Here is a 25,322-nt window from a genome sequence, read left to right on the forward strand (position 1 = left end):
TCAAGTGATTGACAAAAATTCTTCCATTGCTCATAAGGGAAATAGGAGTAGAAAAAAGGCTAAAAGCAGCTTTCACTGATTGCATTTGTGAGACAGGGAGACTGTACCAGATCCTCAGCTGTTACATACTGTTATAACTCACTGAATACAAATATAATTGAGCTACACTAATGTTAAATCATTTGAGAGCTTGGCTTAGAAGACAATTAAATATATAAAGGCTGAAGTAATTGGTCCACCACAAAGCATTAATATAGGGGTTTACTTTTACCATGGGCTGCTCACAAGTACTAAGGAACTATAGTTGTGCTCTTATTTAACCCTCATGTCTCTGTCATCTATATAACTATTTTGTCAGACATTGTTAGGCAACAGAGGTATCTGGGTTCAGTTTCTGGGTCTGCCTGCAAGAAGTCCAGTAGAAAGACAACCATTCTAAAATTTTAGTTGACACCAGTTTTAGCATCCTCCTCCAGTCTTGGCAAACTTTTACATTGCCTGAATCATGGTCCATTAGCAGCACATTTGCGATTTCAGGCAAAGATTTTGAACAGCAGGATAAAATCAAGGCTTCATTTTATTGTGCTGAAAACAGTGAAGTGTTAGCTTTAGGAACTGGAGAGGAAGAGGCATGGTTGCTTAGGATGCACTGCTAGCAGTGAGGGTTCACCAGAGGAAGCTGCTATGCTCTGCTAGACAATTACAACCCCAGTTAATTATCCTTGTGGTGTGGAGGTGGTGTGCTAAGCAAACCATTTTCTCATGCCCAAGGCATGGAGAGTTTGAGAAAGCTCTGCTTCCTATTACAGTGCTGCTTCATTTTTGAAAATCAAGTGGTTTTGACTCCAGGGTGTTGACGTCAGAGTCATTGCCCACTGCTCTTCTGTTTCAGGGTTTCTGAATGGCAGAGCCCAGTCTGCAGCCTGGACCATGGGAATGTTGTTTCTGAGTTTCCCAGCAGTGCAGCACTGGGATCTCTGCAGCACACTGTATGCCTCGTTAAATGTGTGCAGCTCTTAAGTAAAGCCCCAGCTGGGCCCTGAATTGAAAATCTGCAGCCCAAAAGAGTACTGGTGACCATTCCTCAGCTGTTGCTGCCTGGTGTAGCATTTCAGCTCCCCTGGAGCCCTCTCTGAATCTCTGTCCCATGCCTCTGAGCACCTCACCCTCCCTTACCTTCTCAAAGCATGTTGAAGCACTGACTCCATGCACTGTGGGTCTGTCATTTCCCCTGTCAATATCTTTGTACGTGTGATTTGACCTCCAAATATGTGTCTTCTCAACAGTATCTTCTGCAGTTTCCAGGACTCTGAAGAGCTTAAGGTTTTATGGTAAAAATTATTTGATTTTCCTAAAGGATTTGGAAAAACCCAAGCTGTTTGGCATGCAAAGGTTGACATAAGTGGGTTTAACCAGTGATTTCCCAGCTGTAGGGGAAGCATGCAGAGAGGTCATGAAATTTTTAGCAAAGTCTCTGTTTTGGATGCAGATATGTTGAAGAAATATGAGCATAGCCCTCAGAGAAAAGAGAAGCAAGACCTTCTTGGGGCCCAGAGCAAGCTGCAGGGGCTGGAGTGGGGATTTCTGAGCGAGGAAGCTGTTGCCTGCTATTTTTTTTCTATTCAGAGAAACAGGACTGAGCAAAGGCTGTGTGCAAATAAGACAATTTACACAGAGAATATGTATCTTCTTATTTTAAGAGTTTTGAATAGAGTGAGTAAGATTGGGAGTTGCATTTCTTTAAATATTATTAATCTGTACGAGTATATCAGTGGTTATTTCTTGGGGATGGAAGGTGTTGTGCAAAAGTGTAAGGTGAGTGTTTATCATTGTATGTACCATTTTTGGCTCATTTCAGATGCACTGCTTCTTTGATATAGGATGAGATTAGAATTAAAAACATTGGATTTTCACGTAACAGGACATTTTAAGTTTGAGAAAAGAGGTGAATCCCTTCTAAGCTGATCAAATAATAACTTTTGTTGCAGATGAGCAGGAGTTGAAGATTTAGAAAGCAATGAGCTGTATCACATCCCAATTTCAAATTCCTTTAACATGTGCTGCAAAGAAGCATTACAGATACTGAAAGAGAAGTAATGAGAATCATTTGTACAATAATGCAAGCCTGTTTAGATCCTACTCATCTAGTTATCTTTTTTTTCCTGTTGCTTATCTGTAGTGTAATGACACCCCTCCTGCTCTGAATATGTTATTTTAAACACTGTGAAAGGAACCAGTGAGAGCAACCATGCCTCCTATCTGATGTGATTTAGTCACCTGCAATAGTCTCTCTGGTTCAGATCAGTAATGGAATCTCACTGTTAGAAAATCAGGAAAAATTGACTGGAATAGGAATTTTCAGAATGTTATCAGAAAGCAAGTTCTAATTATTGGGCTTTGTTGTTGTGGTCTGGAATGCCTTGAAAACAAAAAGGGAAAGGCTGAAGCACAGGAACGAGGAGTGCCAGGCAGGGGATGAGAGAGAGCCCTGCTGCTGGCACTGACACTCAGCAGAAGGGCTCACCAGTCAGCCATGTCCTGTATGAAATCCAATAACCTGCTGGCTTAGACTGCTTAATATTTACACAGTTGAATTATACTTGCTGTTCCTTTGGCAATTCACAGGTTTGACTAAAAAGGGAGCATAGAGGATCATTCCTCAAAATTTTTGTATTGTTTTAGAGTAAGCTTTTGGCATAACACTTTCTATTTACTAAGAGTTTTATGCAATTTAACAATATAATAATTTGTTTCCTGAATCTGCTAATAGTGAAAAGCCTGCTTCTCCTTTTCAGTCAAGGATTGTAGGAAGAAACAATATATTTTAGTATCCCACCTCATCTGCCTGGAGAAAAGTAGAGGTTTCAGGCACACAATTTCTCCTTCAGGACAACATATGTATATGCATATGTATATGTACATGCACATTTAATTATTTTTAAGATTCTTAGTTTGCTGACAAATGGCCCTCTCCTGTTTGTGCACTTATCTCCATTTTAAGAAAGGTGCTCCTCTGTATCGCTGCTGCATGCTTTGAACTGTTCAACTGCTCTGAATTTCTTCATAAGGATCATCTCCTCTAATTGGTCATTTCATTGTCTGAAAGGTAGCCTGGCTGGGTTTATGTATGCTAAAAAAAAATTCCATCTGGTAAGTGAGTCAATGTATGCCTGACTGGAAGTTCTACAGTGAAAGAAGTATCCTTGGGAAACAAGTATTTGAAGTATTTGATTTGGTTTCTCCCTAACAATATAATTTTTTCTGGCATTTCATGAATTAAGAATTGTGTTTCCCAGTATTTCTTATGACAAGTGATTTAAAAACTATATGAAAACTCCTGTTTGAAGTAGTATTTTCCAATTTATAGGCATTATTTTTACACTATTTCATTATTTTGTCACTTGTACATAAAATGCCATTTAACAGTGAAGTAGCTAAAATAGCTCTTTTCTGTTTTGCATTGAACATTTTATAAACAGTTAACCTTACTCTGAGACCAGAGATTCTGTAATACTTTGGTATGACATCACAGTAAGCACCACTATCTGTCATGAAATTCAAAAAAGTAATAATCTGAAAAACATCTAGAGTAATACCTTAAATATTCTTTATTTTTGCTATTAAAGCACATATGAAATTATTTTACAACTTGCAATTCATTAGAAATAAAATATTTTTATAAAATCATGTGTTCAAAATTAGAAATTAAAATGCCAAAATATTTGAGCATTTATAATTTTGCTCCATCTCTCTTTAGTAGCACTGAGGGTGTTGGAAAAGTTGACCAGCTTAATGTGAAACCAATACCATTAATAGACTTGTTTGTTAAAAATCAATACATTGAGTAAGCACTACAGATTTCAAATATCTTAAACAGAGAGAGCTGAAAACCATATTTTGTCTGTCTGTGGCAAATTTTTCATTATCAAAGACCTGCTCTTCTTACCTCGTTTGGTTTTTTTTAACTAGCACTGGAAAGTTAAAAAGATAATAAAAGGTCTTCTCTTGGGGAAGGCTTACCCTGCTGTGAAGGAACATGGCCAGATTTGGGGAATGCCCCACTGCAAGGCACTGGGGATCAGAAGGAGCGCTCTTTTGCTTGCAAACAAGCATCACAGCTGGGTTAGAAAAATTTCCATTTATTTTAGCTGTGAGGCTAAGGAGAGCCACTCATTTAATGAGGTCCTGACCAACTCTAGTTAAGACAGTCTGGCATTTGTTCTCCCTTTTAACACCATTTCATGTAAGGAAATCTTCAACTTTTCATGGATTAAAATTCTTTAAATCTGAAGTGTGTTTTACTTTGCTCACTACACATGAGATTTAAAATTTCTGTCTGTGTGAAAAGAAACCTTTACCAGGGTAATGGTAACAGTAGTTTTTCTTGTCTTTAGCATGGTTTGAAACTGTGGGAACCTGTGTGTAAGGGACAAGGAATTTCCTGTAAGTCTGTATTGGGTTTGCATGGCAAGGTTTTGGTAGCAGGGTGGCTACAGGGATGGCTTCTTTGAGAAGCTTCCCTGTGTCCAATAGAGTCAATGCCAGCCACATCCAAGATGGACCCACCACTGGCCAAGGTTGAGCCCATCACCAATGGTGATGGACTATCCAAACTATCCACCTTTTGCACAGTTACAAGGGGAAGTAAATTCAGCACAGTAGCACTTGGCAGAGAGAAGTGAGAATATTGAGAGGAGCAGCCTTGCAGACAGCAAGGTCAGTGCAGAAGGAGGGGAGGAGATATTCCATGTATTGGAGCAGAGATTCCCCTGCAGCCCATGGTGCAGCCCATGGGGAGGCAGCTGTGCCCCTGCAGCCCATGGAGCTCCATGGTGGAGCAGAGATCCACCTGCAGCCTGTGGGGGACTCCTCACTGGGACAGGGGATGCCCAAAGGAGAATGTGAGACCTTGCAGGAGGATGCTGGGAAGGTCTGTGGCCTCATGGAGGGGAGAGCACATGCTGGAACAGTGTTGCTGGCAGGACTTGTGAACTTGTGGGGGACCCACACTGGAGAAGGGAAAGAGTGGGAAGGATCCTGCTCCTGAGAAGGAAGGAGCAGCAGAGACCATGTATGATGGACTGACAGCAGTGCCCATTCTCCATCCCCTGCACTGCTTGGGGAAAGAATGACTTAACTTCACTCCCCATTTGCTTAACTTGACCCATGAGCCTTTGTTCTATTTTCTCTGCCCTGCCCAGCTGAGGAGGCCAGTGATGGAGTGGCTTTGGTGACCACCTGGCATCCAGTCAGGATCAACCCACCAGAGGGATATCAAAGGATACATGTTAAACACAATGCTTTTTTTTATGTGATGAAGGAGCTGAATGAAGAAACTTGACTGCTAGTTTCCAGCAAAACATGAGGACCAGACAGGGGCCCTGTTCTCCGTGCTGTGTACTTATGCCACCCAAAAAAAATCAGATGTGATAGCAACAGCAAACAAAGCAAAGAAGGTGGTGAGAATTCCAATCAAGGTCTGCCAGGACCTGCTGGAGAAGGAGATCCCCAAGGAAATAAACATTGTGTTCCTCAGACTTTTTCCATGGTACCTTGGCTTTGCTCTGACAATGAAAGTCATTCTTGACAAACAAACTAGAAGCTTGTGAGCAAAATGATTGTCCATTTCTGAACCTAACTTGAACCATGTGGAACACTTACTGCTCTGGGTTCACATCCCACTTCAATGTAAATGTGAAAGACAGCTATAGAGCAGAAATTGACAAACAAGGGGGTAGGAGAGAGACTTGGACAAGAGGGGAAGTCTAATTAAAAAAAAAGGAATGCAGTATAAACTGGTATGTTATCTATAGGCCACCCATTTGTGCCAGCCAATTTTTTAATGAATAACACATGCTTCCCTTTAGCAAGTAGGAAAACATGTCTTATACTTAATTGAATTATACTCAGAGGATGTAAGAAAAAAGAGGAGTGAGGTGGGGGAGGAACATCGTTTTAGGTTACAGGGGAAATACGTTCAGAAATGGAGCTTTACACATCCCACACACACACTTTGAAACAGCCTAGGACATTTGGAATACTTCAGGTGCTACTATGTTCTCACAGCTGTGTCATAAACAGTTGTTAAACACCTTATTGCCCCTTATATTACTTTATCATAGGCAGCCACTCCCGTCTCAGTACAAAGCCTGGGCTCTGGTTACTCTCTGGTTACACTCTGGTTACACTCTGGTTACACATGCTGCTGCTACTCTGGCTTGGATGGGCACTGCAAAGAAAAAGGCCTGTGGACATACACACTTGTGAACTAGGGCTTTGCAAACCCATTAAGACGCTCCCAGTGGCCTAATGGTATGGGGTAACAGGCCCATCTCCCTTTATATTGGCTGGAAATGAAAACTGCTGTACTTTAAATGATTTCAAATTAAATATAGTTTATTTGGACTGCTCCCGCTTCTATGTTAGTGGACATATTCCAAAGACAAATTTTGCCTTGAAGACTTGTATTTGATGTAAAATTTCATTTTACATCTCAGTCCTTTTGGAGAAATTTTCTCCATCTTATTTCATGTTTCTTTTTATCATTACGCTTGTTCCTGGTGATATATTTTTTTTTAAATGGAATCTACTTCCCAACATCTAAGCAAAGCTAATATAAAACCTTCAAAATTTTACTTCAAAATTTCATGAGGAAACCAGTTTTCTCCTGTGATAAAACTGTAACACAAAAATGCAATCATTGTTGAAGAAATCTTTTTCATTCTACATTAATTTTTGTTAAGGATTCTGTAGAGGGCACCAGTAATATACCAAGAAACTGTGTCAAGAGAATAAAGAAACCCAGCTGACTGTGCCCTATCTTTTGAATCAATTGGCAGCTACATGCAGAAAATAAACCTAAGGAAACACAAAGTATATGGAATAATATAAGTTAAATTTTTTAATAGTTCAGAAGCATGCTGAGATTTATTTTACTGAGACAAATATGCTTGTGCTGCAGTTGGAAAAAGGAGATTAGCTGGTTGGAAACAATTAACCAAATAGGAAGAGGCACTGAAAGAAAGGCAGGAGAGCCAACAGAAGAGGATGAGAGGGAGCCAGATGTGTCAGTAGCCAGAGAGGGCATCCCAAGGGAGAGGCAGCAAGTGCCAGCTGGCCTGGGCAGAGGGGCACCCCGGGGAGGCTGCACCGTGCAACCAAAGCTTTGCCTTCAAAGTTCTTCTCTGTGCCAGGGTACCTCTGCTCTGGTCAAACTCTTCTTCACAACCTCTGTGTTAATAGCAAATGTAAATTTGCTGTATTTTCCTGGTTTTGATAAGTTAAAGAAAAAAAGAAAGAGATTTTGTTTTATTAGCTGCATTTATTTATGAAGTGTGAGCTTTCTTAATAGACAGAGTGGGAGGCAGGGGACTATTCCAACATTCAGCTAACACAGAATCTCCTACCTCAGAGTAAAAGCAATTGTTTTTAAGAAAAAACAGACCCTAAGAGCAGTTTTCAGTTGTATTGTGACATAATAGCTATATAAATCATGGAGAAAATGAAATGACAAAACTATCTCCTTGCTATATAAGCAACTTTCCTTTTATGTCATGCTGTATATTGTTTGCAATCAGAATCCTACTCATTTTTGCACATTTAAGAAACCCATGACAGAGACACTCATGTTACTTAACAAAAGTACAATAGATATATAAAATATGTGACAGAATATAGAAAGAATATAGAAAATATTTTTTTCTCCTGAAAAGGATTTTTAATAGATTTTCAATTTAATTTCTTTAAATTAAAAAATAGAGTGGCTGTTGATGAGCACATTTCACTTTGCAGTGTTCCTAATTCTACTTTTACTTATTTTTAAGCAGTAAATAATTTAATATGTGGTGGTGACTGATTTAATTTATATTGATGATAACTATATATTGAGTTTTAAGAGAGCCCTGAAAATGTGTGTTTGTGTATGTGTATAAATATATATATATATACACATGCATACACACACACACATATATATATATATATGTCATATATATATGACACATATTAGATACATAATTTTTTTCCTAAATGGGTATAAGGTTGCCTTTTTTCAGAATTGGCATTTTCGTTATGCTGGACCAATAATAATCCTGTGAAAGTTCAGTTGTTATGGTTATGGTAAAGTTTAGCTTTGAGAATTATAAACATCATATTTCTGAATGGAACAAGTGTCTGAAGACAATAGAAGGACATGTTAATCTTTTGATACTTTAGTGGAAATTGCTGTGCAGCTGGTGGAAAGTCCAGCACTGACTACACTTGCCAATAGATGTTTTCTTGGCCTTTGCATAATCCTTATGCTTTGGGTGATTCTTGCATTTTCTACTTATTATAAATTTAAAGGCCAAATTTAACTCTGTTGCTGGTCTAAATCAAGTCAGGATCAAAACTACTATTGTTCTCAATCATTCAAAATTTCTTAGGGCTACCTTTGCAACTATCTGATTTCATGTTGCAGAGATTCATGTGAATCATTTTAACAGTCTTGAGTGGGTTTACATCTCATCATTTTCATTTGAATAAACCTCAAAGTCCAATAGGAATTTCATCTCAAACCTTAAGAACTGAATCAAGACTATGCATAATCCATTGTAAACCATATGTCAGCCTACTTTCCCTGCAAACCTCTCCTAGCATTGTGAGAGGATTTGGAAAGCTCAGCAAACCTTGAACAGAATCTAGTTTCTTGGCTTGTGACCAAACCTCAAACCTTAGAAACTGATTTTCTTTTCCTTGCAAAGGTTTTACACAGTTGCCATTGCCCTGCAGTTGTGTTCAAGGCAATATTTTGCTTTTCTCTGCATGACTCCTGTGCTGCTTCTGAAGTGAAGAAAAACCTTTCCCACAGTGAGTAGAAAACTGCCTCCTTCACAATTAGATATTTGCCTTAGAACAGTACCCATAAAATAGAACAAATTCTTGGGACAGGTCTTTAAATATATAATGTGTATAAATCTCACTATAAAGTTGTTCTAAGTTTTATACCTTACCTTTATCTCTTCATATATCACTTATGATGACTTCAAGCTGCCTTCAAGGTGGACGATATCTTTGTGTTCATGTAGTCCAAAACACAGCTGGAACAGGATCCTGTGTGGGGCCTCTGGGTACCCCTGCAATATAAATACATAGTAAAAATAATAATACTAATAATAGTCTCTTGCACAATTTATGTGAACTATAGGTATGGTGTAAACTTTCCACGAACAAAGTTTCTTGGTGCCAGACTAGTTTTTGTTGGTCAGGAGTCTGCTCTGACTCTAACAGCTCACAATTCTGGGAGCAATTCTTCGTGCCAGCCATCCCTCTTTGGGGCTGTAAATTCTCCTCTTTGAACCTTATAAATCCATTGACCTCTATAACTTGGCACTTTGCATCAGAGTAAAAGACCCACCTGCTAATGAATTTATTGAAACAAGGCATACATTTTGCTGACATGACCCCACATTTTTCCAAATGCTGACTTAGAAATCTTTAGGGAAAGTCATCTGCTTTAAAAAAAGAGGCTTTCTAAACTAATTCCTTGGTTTTATTTAAACATGTAAAATATATGTTGAAGTGCTGTACGAAATAGTGCCAAAAAGTGAATAATAGTGGATATTATTTTTAAATGCTCATCTGTAACTACATTTCTCTGAACTTAAAATTTATGTTTCATGAGAGTTTTTTTTCAGGGAGGAATGCATTATATTTTAAAAAGAAATTAATGACCTTCTGTAAAAGTAGAGATGGCTGGCAACTCTGCTTTGTGTGTAGTAATAAAAATGGTTTATTGGCCTAACGCAGTTAAATGCAGGAGCCAAATTATACTCAGGCTCAACTTCATATCTTGTGCGACTCTGGGGGCATCATTTCCTGACCTGGATTCCTCCCTTTCTCCAATCCCACCTCTTTTTCTGCCCGAAAGCAAAGCTTAGATGAAGGAAAGTAAATAGCTTTTCTCTCATTTAGCTGAATTTGTTTTCCATTGGCTTCTTTAAAGCAGCACCAGTAACGTCCCCAGAGCTCCCAAACCCATTTATTTTCTATCTACTACCTGCCAACTTGAAGCCAAAGCTAATTCACCCCAGAAGGTTTAACTCCTGTCAGCTGCAGCATCAGGGGCATATCAGTGCCACTGTGTGTAGGTGAGGATCAATAGGCTCAGGAAGTGTAGAAAGGACGTGACTGGAGAAAAACAGGGTTTAGAGGCTGATCATGAAGAAATCAGAGGGAGCTGGTATCTGGGTTTGGCAGGGGAAATTGTTTTGAAATAAAAAGGAATATTCCACAAGGAAAAACGGAAACTCAAGCCTATTGTAAAAATTGAGCTGCAGTTTAGTATTTTCTCTTTTGACTTACAACTCTATTAAGTAGACCTCATAGTCAGGTTACAGAAGGATTTTCTTGGTTCTGAAGGACTGAAACCCTAATTTTCAAAGTAAATCTTAGCATCTTGAAGCTTCTCTTCCTCAGTCTCTTTCATGGAAATAATCCATGTGTACAGGCACTTCACTTTATGGTCTCTAGACTGAACACTTCACATAATGTCAAAGGTGACAGGAGCTAGTCAGAAAGATGCAAATCCATATAGGTTATTCATAAAAGTATAAAACCATCCCCAAAGGAAAAGTTACATGAAACATTTGCCATAAATCTGAGTGGTTACATACGAGGAGAAATTTGGTCTGGAATCCTTGTGTTGCGATCCCTGATGAAATTTTTGGCAACGTTTTGAGATTTAGTTTATATTTCCACAATCTCAAATTTAGTTCATAACCTTTAGCAGTTCTCCTAACCTTGCTGCTGGAGTCCTCATTAAAACTGTCTGTATGTTTTCATTACATTAATTTAAAAGGACTACAAGATCATCTGATCTTGTATGACACTAATTTTTACTTCTCAAAGTATAGATTCGATGTAAGTTAAAGCATATTTGGGGAAAATAAACTGTATGTTACTGACACAGAAGAGGATAGTTCATGATGCTACTAATGTCTGAACTGTCCCTTTTGCAAGAAACTGAATGTCCACAACAGACATAGGGAATCCCCAGGAGCCAAACTACACTGTTTGTACAGGGGAAGGCAACTTGCATTGTCTTTGAAAATCTTGGATTTTAAAAACAATTTCCTACAAAATTTTCAAAATCAAGAAATTAGCATGACCCTTAAAATCAGTGTGGCACAAGAGCAAAGCCCACACCACCTGGGCATCTGAGAAGCAGAATTCTCTGCATTGATTTTTTTTCTTTTCTTTGTCTGTATGGATATAGTTTGTCTATGTCCCTTCTTCAAATGGGAGGATTTCTTAGAGGAAGGTAGAAAACAGCATAGTGAATGCAAGACAGATAATGGTATGCTCACAGAAAAAAAATATTTCTAACAGTTTAAGGTCATTCTTTGAGGCTTGAGAGATGATATTTGCAGATGTTATGAATTCCAAGCAAAATATCAGTAAACCCATTCTTTCCAAGGCCAAGGAAAAAAGGGATAAATGGGCATATGTAAATCCTGTTGGATGGGGAGATGGGTGGGCTACCCTAATCATCCAGCTCAATACAAATGTATCTCACTCAAGATCCACTCTTCAGACATCATTATACCCCCATGAGAAAGACTGAACAATCCTTGAAACTGTCAGATTTGTTTTCCTCCACATACCGTGGTCCAATCAACATCTCAAGTTCTCTTCAGTTAACTGAGCACCTGTGTTCCACAAACCTTACAGTCACCTATCCAGCAATATGCTACCAAAATGCCCATATTGATGTGACGTGCTCAGAGAGTTGAGATTGTTCAGCCTGGGGAAGAGAAGGCTTCAGGAAAACCTTAGAGCACATAATTGTTCCTAAAGGGGGCCTACAAAAAAGCTGGAGAGGGAATTTCTGCAAGGTGGTGACAGGACAAGGGAGAATGACTTTAAACTGAAAGGGGATATATTTAGATTGGATATAAAGAATAAATTCTTTACTGTGGGGGTGGTGAGGCACAGACACAGGTTGCCCAGAGAAGCTGTGAGTGCTCCATCCCTTAAAGTGTTCAAGCCCAGCCTGGATGTGGCTCTGAGCAACCTGGTCTCGTGCAAGGTGCCCTGGCCCAGAGCATGGAGTGTCGGAACCAGATGATTTTCAAGTTCTTTTCCAACCCAGACCATTCCATAATTCTATGGTATATTCTTACTGTGTGAACTCTCAAATGTGTTTGTTCTACCTAATTTAGACCCACCTAATTAGATGCCTTGAGTGAGGCATCTAATTTAGAAAAATATACCTTGGACTCCTTGGTGTCAAAGCAAGGGCGCACATTCTTTGTATATGTCCACATATTCTATATATTTCACAAGTTGTTTAAGTACTACAGGATTAGAACAAATATTAATGGTGGAAGGATTGAAGTCAGATCAAGAACTGAACAGTGGCGCTCACAAGGAAATCTTGATAATGATATTCTGGGGTGCAAACTCACTTCCATTTATATGATATTCCTCCTCTTACATTTAAATTCATTCCCTATGCAAAGACACCTTTATGCTCTCACTTTGTATGCACCAGCCTGCCTGCCTATGCCTCCTCATTCTCAGTTTCTCAATAAATTGTGAATCTCTCACTCAGTTTCTGTATCTGAAAAAAGGGATGAGATCTCAAACATTATTCAGTTCCCATATATAATTTTTTATGAAAGCAGGTGGTCAGAAAAAGAAAAGGGTTGAAGTATCTCCTTCAGCGAAAGAATAGGTTACAACAGAGATTTACCATTTTTTTGATACCAAAAAATGCATTCATGAAAGAAGTTTTATAAATAATTAGCTTGGTAAAACTTCAGATGGATGTCAACTATTTATGCATATTAGAGTCTAGTTATCATTAGTAAATGGGCTGAAATTGGTTAAGAATTCCTTATCTATAAGAAATTGTCTACATGTAATTCTATGTCTATGTATTATTTATTACTATAAATGTATATTTATTGAAACAGGGAAAATGCAAAAATATTTTTCTACATGTTATCAAAATTGGCACCAAAAAAACCTTATGGAAAGGGAAATTGTCTATGTTACTGCAAACAGGAGGATTAGGAAATATTTTAATAACATTTCAGCTACCAAACAGATAGTATTAGCAAGAATGTGTTTAGAATATAATTTTTTTTTTCTGTGACTATTTGACAAACCACCCACTTCTGCACATACACAGATCTCACCTCTAACATGCAGATTCCTCTTAATCAAAAAGTGAAGAGATTTTAAGTTTTTGATCTTTTTGATCTTAAATTCTTACCAGTCAAAAAGCCACTTCTTTCCTGGGAAAAAAAAAATCTTGAAAACATTTGGACCAGACAAATATTCATATGAAAACTGTACCCAAGTTTAAGCTAATTATGGAAAAGATAGATATTCTTGATGTCAAACTCATGCTCCAAATGAGGTGAGGATGCTACAAATGAGAGAGGATTAGCAATGTGACAGCTTTAGAAAACTGCTGCTGCTGCCACTGTGTTCTGCTCTGCATGGAAGATATTTGAAATTATGACCATGACCAGGGTAGTGAGACTTTTACAACCCTGCACATGAAACAGGCAACTGGTGAAGGTTTGGAACATTTTTAAGAATGGGTTCTGGACTTAAAACTGAGTTTAAAGCTGAAATCTGCTTTGGGTCCTTAAAGTAATTTGAAGTGGTGTGTCACACTGAACTCTTTAAATGGTGTAAAAATTTAAATCACTTAAAGAGTTTAACATGTAGTTGGTAGAAGAAAAAAAGTCCTATCTTAGGGCTTTGAAGGGGAAGATGTGGGTATGGATGTAAAGCCATTCATGAGACACTGTGACAGCATGGAACTAGTGCTGAATTTGGGATGACTCTTTTGGTCTGGGTTTATGTCAAGATGGTGTCTCTGAGATAGTCTGATTTTTATGGAAGTGGTCCTCACAACATCCATTTATTCCCATTGAAATTGTCAGACCTCTTGCTGTATTAGATGTGACTGGTTACAGACACCTGTCATGTTGCTGAAAGAAGTGCCTGGGCATTGTTTTAGTTATTTCTATGAGACTGAATACAGAATTATCACTCATTTATGCCCCCCTCAAGGAAAAATGTATTTCCAAGCACTAAGTGCTCTCCTTTGCTCTCAGAGATTTGGTAACTGGAAGAAAATGTTTTTCCATCTAAATCTGATAAGGATGAAGAATATGCAGAATGGAGGAAGGAATTGCTTTGAGGAATAGAGTTTAACAACCAGCACCTGGAGGCTTCTTGCTGGAGAATGGGGAATAATTCACTGAAATCAAAGCAGTTTATTGAAGCAAGAATTTGAACCCAGGATCTTACTCTTTTCTGGTAAATATGCAGGTCTAATCAGTACCAGATATTCTTAATGACCCATATTTGCAGCATGAACAGTACAGACCATCTTATAAACATTCCTGTCTGAACTGGGCTCCATGTGCTGCATCCTAATTCAAAGGCAGCTCTCATACAGGTGTGGATTCATTTTGCCTGAGGTAGAACGAAGCTATTTATGTACTTTACAAAGTGCAATAGTTTCTTCTCCCAAGCAACAGGACTCACAGGGCAAAATGTCAGACACAGACGACCTACTGAACACAAGTTAACAAGATCTTGGACAATTTTCTGCAGAGCAGTGTGATGAACCCGTTATAAGGAATTATGTGGGCCCTCTGTGGGCTCTCAGTGTTTCAACTGTATCATTATTTGTCATATTTACAGTATATGACAAATGAGCTAAGGGGAGAAAAACCTGGACTGGAAAGAGATTAGATCATCTGGGATGAAAAACTGCCAACACTGAGGCTTTACACCAAAAGAAAAATAATAATCATGCCTTACATAAAGCATATGTAATCTCTGCAGCTACCTTGAAAAAATGCCCCCCTTCAGGACATTTCTTACCCTTTCTTCTACACACAGTTCCTCCATCTCATTTATCTTTGAGGCAAAGATGCATTTTCAGTCTTCATTGTCCTCTTCTGCAGAAAACACTGTATGCATCATATGCAGAAACATGAGCAAGCTGTGGTTTGAATCCCTTCCACCCTTCAGAAATTATTAAGCATCCAACCTATGACAAGCCATGTTTCTAATCACTTTTATGTTCCATTGACCAAGCTCTTTTCCCAATAGCAATGTCATTTAATACAGAATAAAAATGAAGCCTGACTTTGTTAGAAAGGTTTCTTATTCACCTTGATTTTGGTTTTTTTCACTCTTGAGGCACATTTCTGGTTCACCTTTGACATCTGTGTACGCAACCCCTTACCAGTACAACCCATTTTAGAAAAATTTGTCCTTACATGGCTCTACTCAGACTTCCAGACCTGTTTTGCAGATGCTCTGAATGAAACAGAGGGTAGATGGCCCTTTAAAATGTGACCTGAACAAAACACATTTATGAGACCTCAATGGCAGGGTGTAATGTACAATATGTAAGTATTTAAAGTGTATACTACAAAATGAGATATTTTACTGGCTGAAATCACATCATTCAACTTGTGGCAATGACCTCCTGTGGTGCAACATATTTTTTGTGTGCACATAGACATTACATGGGACGAAAAATCATACTACAGGCAGCTCTAATAAGACCCAGGTATTCAATGAAGTTCAATTCCTGTTTTCTGTAGCATTCCTTTTACCACTGAATAACTTCTTTTTCATTATTCTTTTCCCCCTCTCCTGAGCTCTCTTTCTTGCAGAGTTCAGGGCTGTGGTGTTGGTTCCTCTCCTGACATATCCATCCTACAGTGACCATAAAGAGTAAGAGGCTGACAGATAATGTCAAACAGCTTTCCATGGGAATTGGGATTATGCAAGTACAGTTTGATCTCTGCAATGGTTCAGAACCACTCAGATACACATTGTGCACTGCTGCTGAAAGATTGTCTCCAGGCTACTAGGAGAGATATTTAAGGCACTGTGATGTTTAAACAGAAAAATATGTCTTTTATTAATCATATTTGCACAACTGATCAGCAAAATTCATTTCTTATGTTTTCAGAATTAATTTTGTGGAGCAAAGTGAAGTGAGATTAACCTATAGACCTAAGCAAAACTATGGCTTCTTTGTTTCAGGCTGGAGAAAGGCCAAATCACATTATAGCATACTTTACTGGTACTGTTACATATTAGGAAAGTCCCAAAAGGGTTTGAGAAGGAACCAGTACTTAACAGAGTTAGTGACTGGCTATACAGCTCTATCTTGTACTCTTTCCAGATTCTTACACTATAAACCACACAGTTATCAGTTTCATTGTCACTCTGATTCCAGATAGACAAATACATCACACAGGCACTATGCTAATACTTTGACAAATGAAAGGGTCACTTTTTGGCCCAGACAGTCCATATGTAGAGGTGGTAGAAAATCTAGGAAAAAACTCCTGGAACACATCAGCTTCTATTTTTCAAGTATTGTGCACTACTTGCTTTTCTATTGTTTTGGTTTTTTTTTTAAATTCCTGTAGGATTTTTTTTCTCTATTCCACTGTCTTTCAATGTGATTAATCTAAACTTATTGAATACAAATTTTATCCAGACACATGGTTTCTAGCTAACAGTGCATTGTCTATTATGTGTAAAGAATTGGGGCAAAATTTTAAAATATGCTCTAGTATTTAGCTAGGACATTTTACTTAACCAATCTTTTCTGTGTTCAAAGAGGTATTAAGAACTGTACTGCCTACTGAAGTTAGTGGGAACCTTGCCTGCTCAATATGTCTAGAAACTGGACTTTAATTAATGTTTTATTGTTTATTAAACTTTCTACATGTTCTCACAGCAACGCAAAATTCTAGTGACTTTAGTTTGCTAGGCATTTTCAATTGGTGTAGAAAAATCACCATAACAAGATGGTGTGATAAGGAAGTTGTTGCTTTTATTGTGAATCCTTACTCTACCTCTCTTTTAACCCTCATTACGTTCTATTGCTTGAACAAAGTTTATTTTACATATGGTATCCAAACAAGATAACATGTAAGAATTTTAAAAATAATTTCTTCAACTACACTTTTCAGTGACAATGACTAACTAAACCTATGTCCTCGTTGTCAAGTACAACAGCTCTACCTTCCAGCTGTCACCTGCCCCTTTCAGGAAAAGGCATAGGAAAAAGATGTTTCCTGCATACCCTGCCAGTCACAATGATATCAAAGGCATTGGTTTTATACACAGTGAGGTCTATGTGAAACCATTGGAGACAATGTCCTAATTTCCTTAATAATTAGAAATCCATGCAATGCTACATTCTTTTAGAGAGTAGAAGAAAAACTTCAAGGTCTTTATTTCATGTAATCATCACAACGTAGTGCACTTTCTTTACATTTACACAACACAGACATTTGATTATTCTAATATCAAGGGACTAAGACAAAAAATTTTGGACTACTGATCTCCATATTTTTTTATATTTTATTTAGAATTGCCTTCTTCCTATACATATCAGTACAATTCTACCCTAGCCTCACTGTGCCTAGCCTCATTCAAAGTAATGTGGAAGCATAAGCAGTGTTTGGATGTAAAAGGCATGTGTATATATTACTATTGGATTTTCTAATTATTGCAAGGTTTCCTGTTCATCAGAAATAGGTGGAACTACTGAAATTCAAGTCTGATTATTATTTGGAGCATATGGAAGTCTGAATATATTGCTTTTGTTTATTCCATACCTAATTTCAGGAAGGTTGTGTCCCACAAAGCATTGAATCCCTATCACTTGCAATGAAATCAGGAGTTGGCTGTTGGTTGGGATCCCTCATTTTTACCTTCTCCTCGAGAATCAGCCAAATGACTTGCAGTGGAAGTTTCCAGAATTAAAAACCAAACCACATTAACAACAACAATAAAATCCACAAAAAACCCCAAGCCTGCAGCCGTCCATCTCAATAGACATTTTTCATATCCAAACAATAAAAGCATCAGGCTTAAGTATCAGAATTAAAGCTGTCAACTTACTGGCCAAAAGAGATGTTATTGTTTCACATAATCTAATGTATACATTTAGACAGTTTCATGGTTCACTTAGTTCCTCCAGTTTCTTTTCCATTTGGGATCCATTCCAGTCCCTGTCACAGAGACCTGACTTAGCTGTGAAGGCTCCACAGCAGCATAGCCTGGGTTGTGCTGAGCCTCAGGACACCCATGCAAGTCTAGGTGATCCAGGAAAGAAAATCTCTGAAGCTCTAAAGGTATAGGGTACTTTTAAGGCAAATAAATTGGTAGTAGGAAAGACCTCACGAAGGTATTATTAATGATAAGTTTGAAAGCCTCCCTTCTCCGCATGTTCAAACCAACATAAGCATGAATTTTGCTTTATTTCTCAGTATTATAAAACTTTAACAGCACTGAACTGTAAAAATAACTAAATCTATCTTTTTCTTTCCTCTCCAGAGTACTTCCAAATCCTTCTGTTAAATTTCTACACTCTGTCACAGACATATTTTTATGTTTCTCTCATTTCTTTGTCTCGGCTCTGTGGAAAAGAGAAATGATCCAATAATCTTGAAGAGAGGATTTCTAATAAAAATTTATAAAGAAACAGTAAGTGCTGTCACCTTCACTCTCTCTTTTACTTTTTTTCCCCCCTTCTCTGTTGTTGGTCAGGAAAGAAATGCTTATATTGACACGAACATTTTTGTATGTAAATATAGGCAAAGCTGGGCAAAGACAGGTTTTATACTGATTCCTGTAAAATCTGTTACTGGATCTTGTTGTTCTTATTAGATTTCTAAAGTCCATACCTCTTCTGTGTATGCTCATGGCTGCCAATCTTCACTGACTCCTTCTGCTGCATGCTGTTCTCTCTCAGGTCAGGGCTCCTCCAAGGCTCTCCCCAACTGGCTTACCCACCCCCTTTTATCCCGGTCATTTTCATCAGTTACAGCTGCAGCCCATCGAGGGCAACCGGGACCTCTGGGGCAAAGCCTCTATACACATATTCAAATACATTTCCTCTACTATATTTCCCCCTTTTTTCTTTTACATGAGTTAACAGTTGTACAGATCTTCAATTACAATACATACATTTCTCCATGACTCACAGGCCATGTACAACACCCACATTTTCCCATGACTCACAGGCCATGTATAACCCACATAGCTCCTTGCTCAAAGGCCATACTCTTTCACAGCTCTCTGACCCAAAGGCTACATTGTCACAGCTCTTGGCCACCACAGCTCTCGGCTGTCTTATCTTCTGCTAGCAACCACCGCAGCTCTTGACTGTTCCGTCACAGCTCTTGGCCACCACAGCTCTCAGCTGTCTTATGCTCTGCTAACTATCACGTCGGGATCACCGCTTGTTGTTCTTCTATTATTTCTAGAGTCCCATATTGTTGTTATTAGATTTCTAAAGTCCATACCTCTTGGATGCATTCTCATGGCTGCCAATCTTCACTGACTCCTTCTGCTGCATGCTGTTCTCTCTCAGGCCAGGGCTCCTCTAAGGCTCTCCCCAACTGGCTTACCCACCCCCTTTTATCCCGGTCATTTTCATCAGTTACAGCTGCAGCCCAATTAAGGACATCGCAGCTGCAGCCCATCAAGGGCAACCAGGACCTCTGGGGCAAAGCCTCTATACACATATTCAAATACATTTCCTCTACTCTAGGATCAGATGTGGTAGCAGTTGTATCTGGGCAGAGTTTTCCTCAGATTCTTCTCTTGGAGTAGACATGGGATTCATCCAAAAGGGGATTTGGTCGCAGAACTCCCAGGGGAGTAGAGACACTGATGGGAAAGGCTGCTCTGGTGGCTGCCAGCTCCTCCACGCCCAGGGAGCTGAGTCCCTTTCCCCTGGCCATTCCTGTGCCTGAGAAGGTTTTCAAAAAGAGAAGAGTCAATGCAAAAATAAATACAGTATTTAGTTTCAAACTGCATTAACATCTGGATACATCTGAATATGATTACTGGATGGGATAGTGCACATTTCTTGGCATTGGTCTCCTTGCTCCCAGTGTTTTTCTGCTCCTCGTCACTCACTGGCTGATCCCTTGATGCATAGGTAAATACAATCACACTTGCATATTTGACTTTTCTGCCAGTGTTAGAAGTCAGGAATAATAATTCTTATTTTCACACATGAGTCAACCGGTTTTAACTTTTTGCAGAGTTATTCTGGTGTTTTACCTCTTCCTGTGGAGCTTTCCTGTCCCAGTGCCTGTCTATCAGAATGTCTTCCTGATTTATTTTTTACCTCAAAATTCTATTCTTCTGCAAGGCTTCCATAAAGCTCAGAAAGGACAATATAGTGAACATGCTACATGTCCAACATTATTCATTCCTTTCTGATTATTAACAGAATTAATTTTTCATATACAGCTGATGAATGAATTTCTTTGCATTAATTTCTCAATATAAAAAAAAAATTGCTGTTGTTAAAAGTACATGAAATTAATTAAATTATTAATACTTTTGTCCTTCAGTTTACCCACTGACTAAAACAGTTTCAGATTTTTTATGAAGGGACTCTTGGATAGTTTTGAACAGGTTCTTTTGCCCCTTGACAGTTTCACTTACTCATTTCAAGAGAGGCCTTAAAGTCTTATTGTTAAAACTCACTTTTTGAAATGATACTACAATGAAAATTTAATAACTAATGGGAATACTCTAGAAATCCATCTAAAAGCAACTTGCTGATCAAATTAAAAAAACCTCTCCTACCAAGAGCTGGATTGTACTTAGTCTCCTCTTGAGAGAAGAAGCTGTAATTCCTATTCCAATCCCAATTTTCATAATTTCAAAACTGTTCAAAACTTAAGAAATGTAGCTCAGTTGTTCTATAACCTTAATAATGGGTGTGTTTATACAGAGAAAAATTCTTGACTTCGTTTTAATCCAATATTGCCCATTTTGGGAACCAATGCAGGATCCTTTTCTGCTCCTCTGTAACTAAACAAAAAAAAAAAAAAGTGGTCATTCAGGACTGCGTTTCTTACTTTTATTTAATAGGCAATGTTTAAATCTATGTTAAGTTTCTACCTTTTTGTTTGGGGCACATTTATTCTGTACAATAAGTACATATTACAAGCAGAGGAAAATTAATTGATTCTAAGATAAAAGACACAAGCTTAATAGTCATCAGACACAGCAGCTAAGAGTGAATCATAACAGGCAGAACAAGATTAATGAACAGAATGTAATGAATTTCCTTACAGGCAGTTGTAAGTAGGCTACACTGAGGGGTTGTATACTCTACTTGTGTATACTACATTGGGGGATTGAAATTCCTGCTCTAAGTTCTTATATATAAATGTTTAGTTGCTTATCAGCAGAATGAAAAAGGTCTGGGTTTTGGTGACATCTGAAATAAAAAGCAGCTGCCTGGTGTTTTGGGATCTGCCTTTCACTAGCCAGTTTATAATCACTGCCTCCCTTCTGCAAGGCTCAGAAGTTTTTGTATCCCCAAGGGCACCCAGAAATTAAATTTGCCTGTTAATAACATTGTGTACTTGAAAAGTATACAGATAAAATGCTTTATATTTTTTCCTTACCTGCTTGCTTTTCTGTTTTTCATTCAAGATCTCATAGAATTGTGGTAGAAACATGTGTTTTAATTAGTGTCATTTGCATGTACCTCCTTGAAAGTGAAATACACTCCCAAATTGATTTGTGTGCTCATCTGATTTGTAGGTTCATAAATTAAATATGATAAATTAAGCACTTTCTAATTTTATTTTTTTTATATTTCAGTAGTTGCTCTACAGTCAGCTCTCTGCACAGATATCCTCCGCTATGAGACTGCTCCTTGCTACATTGGAACAACATTTGTCTGTGTGTGCATTGCACACAGCAAATGGCATCCTTATGTCTTTGGTGAACTCAGGGAAGGTGAACTCAAAAATAGTTTTGCACATGGACATAGTTTTTCACTGGACCTGAAAATGTCATATATATCTTGCATAGGTCTTAAGCTATATTTGCATTCATGAATCAGCTGGAAAGTTTAGGATTTCAGTTGTGTTGTGCACTTTGAGGGAGACCATCCTTGATTTAAAAAAGTAGGAGCTAAATTAACAAAACAAACTTCAGTTTTTATCTGTCTGTGCTCTTTTCAACTTACTAATTTCTTGTTCCCTCTGCTTTTTCTAAATTCCAGCCCTTATTCTCTACAAAGTAATGACTTTAGTTTGCTTCATATTTTAAAGGAAGAAATGAGATCTTGTAATGCCATGAAAAGGGAACCCAAAAATCCACGCAAATCCACTTTATGTGGGTTTTACATCCTTTTGCTGAGGAAAAAAAGAAACAGAAAACATTATTTTGTTTGGGTTTTTTTTAAGTTGTTAATTAAGCACAAAGTAAATTTAAAAAAAAATCAAATAAACCTTCTGGAAGTGGCAAACTTGAAACTGTCTGCTAGAACAGAGTTCTAGTAAAAGAGGTTGCCTTGAAGAGACTTCCTTACTTAATGCAACCATTGCCAACACTATAATCTCTTTCAGTGCCCTCCACTCTGACACTTGTGTGTGTCCTAGTATGTAACGAGATACAGCAATTTAATTAGAACACCTTCATTTTTTTCTTGCTCCTAAAGGTACTATGATAGGAGAGAGTGATCTGGGAATTTGGTTGTTGCACTCAACTGTCAGTAGCAGCTCTTCTCCTTTTGTAAAGCACCCAGTCCTTGGACCTTGAAGGATTTCTCACCTGCACAGCTTGTGACACAAGACTCATCATTTGCCTGATGAGTCTATTTTTTAAAAGCTTATCTGGAAGTGTGATCCTTGGGAATATCTTCCCAGGACTGATTTGCCTTGAGTCTATTTTTAAGCAAGGAGACAATGCAAAGGAAGGGATGAAAACTCATGCTGTTGCCAGAAGAAAGACTGAAGTAATCTTCAAATTATACAACTGTGTCTAGAGATGACACTAATGGGCTCCTTAAAAATGCAGATAGCAGCTCATGCAGTGATTAGCTGGTGTTATTGATGCACTAATATTGAGTTCAAAAACATAATACACTCTTTCACATCATTTCACGATGCACATTTCCAAGTTTCAAGGTAATTATAAGTGAAGATGAGACTGTGTTTAAAATAGAATTTCTCTGGTTGGAAACAGACACAGCTTTCCATGTTTCCCAAATGGAACTGTGATTATGGACATAACATAGGAAAGCTTTTAAAACCAATAAGTTTCTAGGCAGTGTTATAGCTTCCTTGTTTATTGGATATTGCCTATGTAGGAATGACAATGAAAAGTGAAGTCTGCTACTATTTGTCATGCCTACAACAGCTACTCTATTTGCTGTCAGATTGCATTGTATGCATTGTGCATCTTTTAACAGCACTTAGACAAGCTGACATAAAATACAAAGATGATCCCATTACATTTTCTGCAACTGCATCTCATTTTGCTAATGCTTACAAATTAAGGGTGTCTATCACCCTGTGCATGAGACAGAACACAGACAGCATTTTAAATCCCTTGAATTTCGTAGTGTACACTGCTTAAGTACAGAAGCAGCCCTACTTGTAAACAATTGACATGTAGCTCATCAACTAGTCTAGTCAATAGGAAAATGCAACCATGTAGTGCATAGTGAAATTATTCCTCTTTATTGTTATTTCTTAGTTGTAACATTATTTATTTGTAGCAGCTTGGTTTTGGTAACTTATTTACAAGAGACAGTTTAAATATACAGCACTAGTGCTTATCTTCATCCACAAATCTCAGTAACCATGCATTTCCAAGGTCAACAAACCCTGGAAAATCCAATGGACATTTACAGAAGTCAAGATGCTAGAGGACAGTCTTTCTGTTGCTATTTATTCATATGTCACAGATTTGTATGAGGAGGAGACTCACATTGACATTGCCAGGAGTGACCAAATGGTGTGGCAAAAATCTTAAGCTGAGTTTCATTAGATGTAGACTTGCAGTTGAAATCCATGTTCTGTGGTAGGACACATTATGCAGGATTTCACTGAAGCAGTTTTACTCTAGAAACAAAACAAGACCTGAGCTGTATAAAGTGCTTCTGTTTCCACCTTGGACCTCCTTGCTGTACTGAATACTGCCTGCTAGGTGCCTGTGGTTGTTATCATTCTCATTCCCACCTCATGCCTACGGCCACTGGACTGAAGGAGAGTTCACTTTGTTACCAATGCTGGGCTGAGATACCCAGTCCAAGCTTTTCTCAGCACAACCCTGGAACCCCTTGGGATGAGCACGGTTTGGGGTACAATGTACACTCTCCACATCTATCAAGTTCCACTCCTTTTCCTAGCCACATTTTTGTATAGTGGTGAATGGCTGGAGATGGACAGTCCTGCTGATTTCCCAGGTCACTGCTGTGCTCCTGGCACACTTTCACAAGAGAAAGAGAAAGGAGAGTAAAAACAAATGCCTCAAAGTGCTTTTTACACAATAGTGTAAAAAGCTGAGAGTTGAGAGCCAGGGAAGTCTCCATGAGTGGCAGTTGCTGTGACCTTATTCAGCTGCTTTTAATAATTTTTGCACCAGACGCTGGAAGATTTTAAGCATGATAGGTTGGGAGAGTTTGTTCCCCTGTTTATCTTTGTTCTTGAAACTGCCTGGGTAAGTGGAGCTAATAACCTACAAGACTTTTTCATAGAAAGCAGTCATTAGAGACTCTATGACAGGTTCAGTTTTTTAGCTGAACAGTTGTTTATGCTTTTCCTGTGATTTCCACGGGAAGTGTATGGCTCTCTATTTCATGTGCCTTTGAAGAGGAAACTGAATTACCTTAGTGTCAAACAGCTCAACTGCCTGTTTTACTTTTTTGTTTTCATCTTTATTTTTGTTGCCATTAACATGGTTACATATGGGTAACCGTATGGTGGGATACAAGTATCAGATGGTTGCCCAGAAGTCTGGCATCTGCAGAAATTATTTTATTTCCAAATGGGAAACTGAATCTTTATCAAATGAGTAATTATGGAATACATGGAAATCATAGTTGGACAAATAACCCAATGCTTCTCCCCATTTCAGAGCATGCCAGATTCACTCAGATATTTTGAGAGGTGATGTGTTACCCAGCCTGTGCAAGACCATCAGGAGTTTGCTGCATAGAAATTTCTAGGTCTGTGAAAAAAAAAAAAAGTATTAGAAACATATTATAGTTGAGTTGACTTATTGGTGTTACTTCTATGCTACAGTCATAGTCATAACCAGTAGCCCCAAGAGGTCCCAGCCCAACAATAAAGACATTGTTATAATAAACACAGCACAGATGCTCAGAGCTGTTTACAATGCACACAGTGGTATAGTCTATAGTCAAAAGTTTTTCTGCTATGGGATTGATTTTTTTTCAATATTTCATGCTTGTTTGAAGTATCCCAAGGGTTGTCTCTGCTACTTTT

This window comes from Agelaius tricolor, unplaced genomic scaffold (assembly GCF_023055355.1).
Source record: "Agelaius tricolor isolate 1412-34295 unplaced genomic scaffold, bAgeTri1.0.p SCAF_1, whole genome shotgun sequence".
NCBI lineage: Eukaryota > Metazoa > Chordata > Aves > Passeriformes > Icteridae > Agelaius > Agelaius tricolor.